The sequence below is a fragment of the Erinaceus europaeus genome, chromosome 9 (assembly GCF_950295315.1).
Source record: "Erinaceus europaeus chromosome 9, mEriEur2.1, whole genome shotgun sequence".
In the NCBI taxonomy this organism is placed as follows: domain Eukaryota; kingdom Metazoa; phylum Chordata; class Mammalia; order Eulipotyphla; family Erinaceidae; genus Erinaceus; species Erinaceus europaeus.
In genome coordinates this window covers 22,699,917-22,707,853 of record NC_080170.1, presented here as the reverse complement: position 1 = coordinate 22,707,853, position 7,937 = coordinate 22,699,917, and the positions used below count along the sequence as shown (strand labels likewise).

The following is a 7,937-nucleotide window of genomic DNA, read 5'->3' as shown; positions in this document are numbered from 1 at the left end:
TTCCTGATGCAAGATCCCCCACAGTAATCTTTCCTCTCTAGTATAGGGGCCACTAGTATATAAGATGGTAGCCAGAGCCATCAGCCAGAGCTTTTTAAATACCCACAATGTCAGCATTCCCCTCAACAAGAGATAAGCAGTATGAAGAAGAAATCAGTCTTTCTGCTTTCAAGTCACTGAGATTTATAGGTTGTTAGAACAGGATAACCCAGACCTCTGGACCTGAAATAAATCCCTCCCTGTCCTGCTGCATTTGGAGAATAGGCACTGAAATATACTGAGCTGATCCTTGACTTCCTAGAAAAAGCAGTCCCACATTGTTTAGTCAATAAGAGCTTTCACCACCTGTGAATTTCTCTAGGGGGCGACATTTTCAGTAAATTGCATCCCAGAGTCTGAGCTTCTCTCTTTGGGAAGCCCACGCTGCTATAGCTAAGAGCCTAGCTAGGAATATGTTCCTCAGGACTCTTTTAGCCTTCAAGGAGCCAAGAAAGAAACTTCAGAAACAGGAGGAACAGATTTGGTCTCTACTTTCATGTATTTCTCTGGTAAGAGGGTGTCTGTCCCTAAGCAGCATATATATAGGAGTAGAAAACTCACAGACACAAAGAACCTTGAGAAAACACTGGCTGAAAATGAGAAGAGATGTCAGCTGCCCTACAGCACATAGTTTTCAGGCCTGGTATCACCCAGAAGAAGGGACACTGATAGGAGCTTTGTGTAGAGGACATAAAGGTCTTCAGTTAGAGCAGAAAAGCTTCAAAGAAGATGTTGTTTTCAAGAATGGCTTGACTTTTAGAAGAAAAAGTAGAATGGTGGGTCAGGGAAAGGTCATTATAGCCTGAAGTCCTTCTTGTAAAAGGTCTTAGAAACCAGGTCAAGGTGGTTTTCCAAGAGGGGCTTGGGGTCCACTGGACTGCCATGTTTTCCTCTAGGTAGAGAGGTGGAAGTCGGGGGGCGGGGAAGTAAGTTGACAAAGAAGGAGATTTATCTTATTTTTAAATGTTTCCAGTTTCATTAAAATGACTGCCCTAACATACAAACACTAGTTGGAAGGGCCATTTGTACCCCTATATTCACAGCTGCATTATTCACAATAACCAAAGAGTAGAAGCGGCCTAAACGCCTATGGACAGATGACTGGCTAAAGAACATTAGAGATACATACTCTATGGTTGGAGGTATGTACTTCTTGTCATACTACTCTGCAACCAAAAAAGATGATCATTGTGTCCTTTGGTGACATGTGCATTTACCAAGTACACCACTGCTCTCCCCCACCCCCATATTTTGCCCCTTGGACAAAATGGATGGAACTGGGGATGATTCTGCTTAGCAAAATATATGAAAAGATGAAAGATAACTACCAGATGGTAGACTCATCTGTGGAATCTAGAAAACTGATACATACGACCTTGCCAAAAAACAATGAATATAAATATATGTATATATTATTAATAGGAGCAAACTGTTTCTTTTTTAGCATAATTATATTCTCATTATGTGATATATATTCATTAGTTACTTATTTATTTTTTAAATATCTTTATGTATTTATTGGGTAGAGACAGGCAGAAATTGAGAGGGAAGAGGAAGGTGGAGAGGGAGAGAGACAGAGAGACACCTACAGACCTGCTTCACCACTCTCAAAGCTTTTCCTCCTGCAGGTGGGGACCAGGGGTTCAAACCCATTGTAACCTGTGCACCCAACTAGGTGCACCACCACTAGGCCTGGTAAACAAACTGTTTCTAGGACTTTGTGAGAACTCTGGTGGTTATCTTTGAGAGATGGGAGGGTGGGCACACAGAACTTTGATGGCGGACATGGTGTGGAACTATACATTGTAATCTTTTTTTTTTAGATATTTATTTTATTTATTTATTCCCTTTTGTTGCCCTTGTTATTTTATTGTTGTAGTTATTATTGTTGTCGTCCTTGTTGGATAGGACAGAGAGAAATGGAGAGAGGAAGGGGAAGACAGAGAGAGAGAGAGAAAGACAGACACCTGCAGACCTGCTTCACTACTTGTGAAGCGACTCCCCTGCAGGTGGGGAGCCAGGGCTCGAACCGGGATCCTTACACCGGTCCTTGTGCTTTGTGCCACCTGCGCTTAACCCACCGTGCTACAGCCCGACTCCCTTATGCATTGTAATCTTATAATCTTGTAGCCCACTATTAATTACAAATAAGAAATACAAAAAGTTAAATGCTTTAAAAAAAAATAAAAAACTACTTCCTGTGCAAGCTTTGTCCCAATTGAGCCTCATGTTTACTGATTCAAGTTATCTCCAGTTGGTAGAATTGCACATGCAATTTGTAACTCCCTCGTATGTCCTAACTCTTTGTATTTTCGTATTTGACAATGAATAGGCATTGCTTTTATAATTAAGTTTAGATATTATTTTTTGTGTTTTAAGAATTTATTTATTTATTCATGAAAGCAAGAAACAGAGCCTCAGTTTAGCATATGTGGTGCTAGGAATTGAACTCAGGACCTCATGCTTGCAAATCATATGCTCTGCCACTATACCACCTCCCTGGTTGCTGTTTGTCTTTTGAGGATTTGTTTGTTTGGTTGGTTTAGTTTTTGTTCTTTGTTTTAAATGGAGTTTGTTTTTTCCAGTAGGTGAAAGAAAGAACTGAGAACCAAGACCCTCACGAACAGATACATTAGTCACATTGAGGCCCTTTGAGAGGCAGAAGAACCTCTGATGTGCTTTGCTTTACTTCCATCTCATAATGACTCTCTGCCTCTACTTGGAAAGTTTCCCTATTTCCTGTTCCTGTCAGGGTACAGTGCAGGAAGCAGAAGCTAGTCTAGGTACTTCATGTAAGAAGGAATTTAATTCAAAGGACTAGGGACTGCAGAGTCATTGAGAAAACCACCCAAGGGTAAGAAGGGGAACCTAGAACTGGAATCATGGCCCTGCTGAGCAGGGAGGTTATTTCCCTGCAGCTATAGAGGCCAGGAAGTCACTGACCCAGAGATCAACTTCCACAGAGAGGCTAAGGGAGTGCTGCTGTGTCATTGTTGCCCCACATTCATGGAACTAGTTACTGAATGATGGGCTGAGACAGGAAGCCGTCCACTCATGGCAAACTCATTTCTCCTGTAGAAATAAAAACGGCCTTCTTCTGCCTTTCAACTCACAAGAGTCATGGATGGCATCTCCATTCTTGAACTTCCCTCAGAATTCTGACAGCAAGGGCACTTGAGGAATGTGGTTGTGACCCTCCCAGTTCAGTGCTCTAGAGAGCATTCAGAGGGAGTGTTGGGAATGCAGAATGCTCACAGAGCTTATCTGGTCCATTTCTTGTTTGTTGCCTCAGACATGTGTGACATTCTCATACAGATAGTAGAAGTAGTTGTCTTCTTCTATATTATTATAGAATCATAATCCTTGCTCATGTATTTATAGCAAATAAAATGGTAAAGTGAAAGCTAAGGACCAAGCATCATGACAGCACACAGGACTTGCAAGTGAGATATCCCCGGTTTGATCCCCAGCGCCACCAATAGCTAACACTAAGTGGTGTTCTGGTCAAAATGTAAAATAGTAATAATAATAAAAGAAAGAGAAAGGGGATCAATTATTGATGGGTTTAAAAAGTGGAGCACATACAGATACTGAATAATAATACAATGTCATACACTTGAAGCTATATGTAGTTTTAAGTCAAGGTTTCTTTTTTAAAAAATTTTTATTTATTTTTCCTTTTGTTGCCCTTGTTGTCTTTTTATTGTTGTTGTAGTTATTATTGTTGTTGTTATTGATGTCATCATCATTGGATAGGACAGAGAGAAATGGAGAAAGGAGGGGAAGGCAGAGAGAGGGAGAGAAAGATAAGACACCTGCAGACCTGCTTCACCGCCTGTGAAGCGATTTCCCTGCAGGTGAGGATCCGGAGGCTCAAACCGGGATCCTTCTGCCGGTCCTTGTGCTTTGCGCCATGTGCGCTTAACCCGCTGCGCTACCGCCCGACTCCCAAGTCAAGGTTTCTTAAATAAAATTTTTAAATACTGTTGCATGATACATTTATTAGATGTAAAACAGGTGCAGTTGTAAACCAATGTTATGTCAATACAATTTTTAAATTCTGCTTTAAAATATTTTCAAATATGCTTTAAAAATATTGTTGTATTGGTTCTATGCCATCACTGTTGAGTACAAGCAATGAATTGAAACAAAACTGGAGGATGGGGGGAAGCAAGTACAACAGAGCTATGTAAACCTTCTACAGAGGACTTCAAAGCAACAGTCCTAAGGGTTCTCATTGAATGAGAATATCAATGAGGGGCTGGGCAGTGGTGCATCCCATCCAGTTGAGCAAATGCACTACCATGCGCAAGGACCTGGGCTCAAGTGTCCAGTCCCCACTTGCAGGAGGGAAACTTCACGAGCAGTGGAACAACATTGCAGGTGCCTCTTATCTCTCTCTCTCACTCTCTCTCTCTCTGTCCTATGCCCACCCTACCATCTCAATATCTCTGTCTCTATCAAACAAAAATATATATATATTAAATAAAACTTCAAACCAAAGAAAGTACAACAGATGTCCTAACATAAATCGTGGAACAAAAGAATGCAGTAGTTGAAAGAAAAAAAAAGTATAGCAGAAGGGCTCAATAGCAGAAAAACAGAAAATAAATTTCAGTTCAGTGAATTTGAAGATAAGGTAGATGAAACCATTTAAAAGGACTAGAAAAAAAGAATTAGGAACTAAAACAAATGAAGAAATCATAAGAGAATTATGGGACAAAAGAAAGAACAATATTTATACCAAAGAGGTTTCAAGAAGAGAAGAGAAAGGGATAGAAGTCTTACTTAAAAAATAATAGACAGAGAACTCCCAGAAGGCTAGAAATGGACCTACCCTATGACCCTGCAATTCCTCTCCTGGGGATATAACCTAAGGAATCCAACACATCCATCCAAAAAGATCTGTGTACACATATGTTCTTGGCGGCACAATTTGTAATAGCCAAAACCTGGAAGCAACCCAGGTGTCCAACAACAGATGAGTGGCTGAGCAAGTTGTGGTATATATACACAATGGAATACTACTCAGCTGTAAAAAATGGTGACTTCACTGTTTTCAGCCGATCTTGGATGGACCTTGAAAAAATCATGTTGAGTGAAATAAGTCAGAAACAGAAGGATGAATTTGGGATGATCTCACTCTCAGGCCGAAGTTGAAAAACAAGATTAGAAAAGAAAACACAAGTCGAACCTGAAATGGAATTGGAGTATTACACCAAAGTAAAAGACTCTGGGGTGGGTGGGTGGGTGGGGAGAATACAGGTCCATGAAAGATGATGAATGACATAGTGGTGGTTGTATTGTTAAATGGGAATCTGAGGAATGTTATGCATGTACAAACTATTGTATTTACTGTTGAATGTAAAATATTAATTCCCCAATAAAGAAATAAATTATTAAAAAAATAAAGAAAAATAATAGACAAAAATTCCCCCCAAACTAAGGAAATATATAGTATAGACTCTCAGATATAGGAAGCACAAAGTTAAAAAACAAACAAACAACAACAACAAAAAAAAAAAAACACCTAACCCCAAACAAAAGCACACCAAGACACACTATAGTTAAAATGGCTAAGATCAAAAATAAACTTTTATGCTCTCTTTCTGCTGAGGTGGGCCTGTCAGCACTATTGAGGCTATTGAGGTGTGGCTATGGAATAGGAGCTGTTTCAGACTGCTCTCCTGTGAAACTAGAAAAAAAAAAAAGTCAACTGAAAACTCAACAAAATACAGCCAGAATTTCCTCAAAAACTCACTAAGCCATAGCAACCGTGTTGCAGATGCTACTATGATTTCATTCTGAATTCCCTATGCAGAAGACCTTTCACCCATGTGTCCTAGAACCTCAACTCTCCAAAGCCCTAACCCCACTAGGGAAAGACAGAAACAAGTTGACAGTATGGATCAACCTGCCAATGTCAATGTCTGACAGAAAAACAATTACAGTAGCAATTACACCTTCTGCACCCCATAAAGAATTTTACTCCATACACCCAGAGAAGAAGAAATGTCAAGGGAAGATGGCCAGAGGGCTCTGAACTCCAATTCCATCAGGACCCAGAGAGAGAAAAAGAGGGAAAAAAGAAAAGAAAAAAAAAAAAAAGGACACTCAGAAGTAGTAGGTGTGACTTATAAAGGAAGCTTCTAGAAGGCAGGACCATAGGAAAAAGAAAAGGGACAAATATATATATATATATATATATATATATATATTCATATTCAACCCATTCTGTTAACTTGGGAAAACTACTGCAGTTTCCAATGGATGGAATGAGGACACAGAACTCTGGTGAAGGGAAAAGTGTGGGATTCTACCCCCTATTATCTCATATTTTTGTAAATCTTTTCAGTCACCAGGTTCCAGATGCCATCAGGATACTGGCCAGGCTTCCCTGGATTGAAGACCCCACCAATGTGTCCTGGAGCTCAGCTTCCCCAGAGACACACCCTACTAGGGAAAGAGAGAGGCAGACTGGGAGTATGGACCGACCAGTCAACGCCCATGTTCAGCAGGGAAGCAATTACAGAAGCCAGACCTTCTACCTTCTGCAACCCTCAATGCCCCTGGGTCCATGCTCCCAGAGGGATGGAGAATGGGAAAGCTATCAGGGGAGGGGGTGGGATATGGAGATTGGATGGTGGGAATTGTGTGGAGTTGTACCCCTCCTACCCTATGGTTTTGTTAATTAATCCTTTCTTAAATAAAAAAAAATTTTTTTTAAGTTAGCAAAAAAAAAAAAAAAAGGATAAAATCCTGAAAGCAACATGCAAAAAAAAAAAAAAATCACATATAAGGAAACCTCCATATAACAGCTAATTTCTCAAGAAAAAAAAAAAACTTTAAAAGGGTACTATGAAAAATAAAAGGGATGGGGCTGCTTAGGCATCCAGCCCCACATCTGAGCATCTCCGAGCCTGAGGTGCTGAGGCTTATTTAATTAAACTTTCTAGTTTGAATAAGCAGATGTATCAGAGCTATCTTAAATCTTCTGAGTGTTTACTGGGTCTGAATTCAAATATTGGCACAAGAGACCTTGCTGTACAATTTAGTTGTACAGATGCAGTGAACATGGCTTCATAGATACTGCAAAGCTATGAGTCCAGTCTTCTGCAGATACAGCAAGTGGGTCTTGACTTATCCAGGCTAATTTTTACCACTGCTGCACTAGTTTCAGCATGCAAGACTCTAAATCTGAAAGTGGATAAAAGATAAAATGGTAGTCATATCTGGTGTAAAAAAAAAAAACTGTATTTGACCGTCTATGTTAACAACTAGAAAATATTGCTCAGCAGATTGATAGAGAGCCTGGAGATTGTGCTGTTTCACCTGTGAAGAAAAGGAAAAGAGTGACTGAACCTCCAGCAAAGGAAATTGAAAAGGTAATAGAGGTGCCACATAAAACAAAAAGGTGAAGATGTGACACAGGATTATGAAGAATGGAAAAAGAAAATTTTGGAAAATGCTGCCAAGGCACAAAAGGCTAACAGAGACAGATTTAAGCTTCCAGATTACCATGTTCTACAAACCAACAGGGGTTTGGATTTTTTTGTTTGACTATTTCTACCAAGGATCCTAAAACTATTGCCTTAACAGTGAAAAAGACCACACTGGGACTATGTTCTGGGCAGCAAATTGAGCTTTGATGTGAGCAACAAATTCATTAAATGAGCCACAGTGCCTGATGGCATTACCTTGGCTTCCTTTTGATGTAACCTCCTACAAAATGGAGTTGGGCCTGGTTTGCTTTTCAATTTCATTTTAAGCAAAAGACTTTCAGTTTTCTGTTATTTACAATATAAATTTTAAGCTGAGTGAAGTTTTATAGGTTTTCCTGTAAGTTTTTGTGTAAATTTCTTGATTTGATTAAACCAATACACAGTGCAATTAATAAA

General features: G+C 39.7%; 1 pseudogene; it reads left to right on the top strand.

Annotated features, from left to right (window-relative positions):
* Nucleotides 1-6,403: 6,403 nt before the first annotated feature.
* LOC132540296 (origin recognition complex subunit 6-like) lies at nt 6,404-7,599 on the top strand (annotated as a pseudogene).
* Nucleotides 7,600-7,937: the final 338 nt, after the last annotated feature.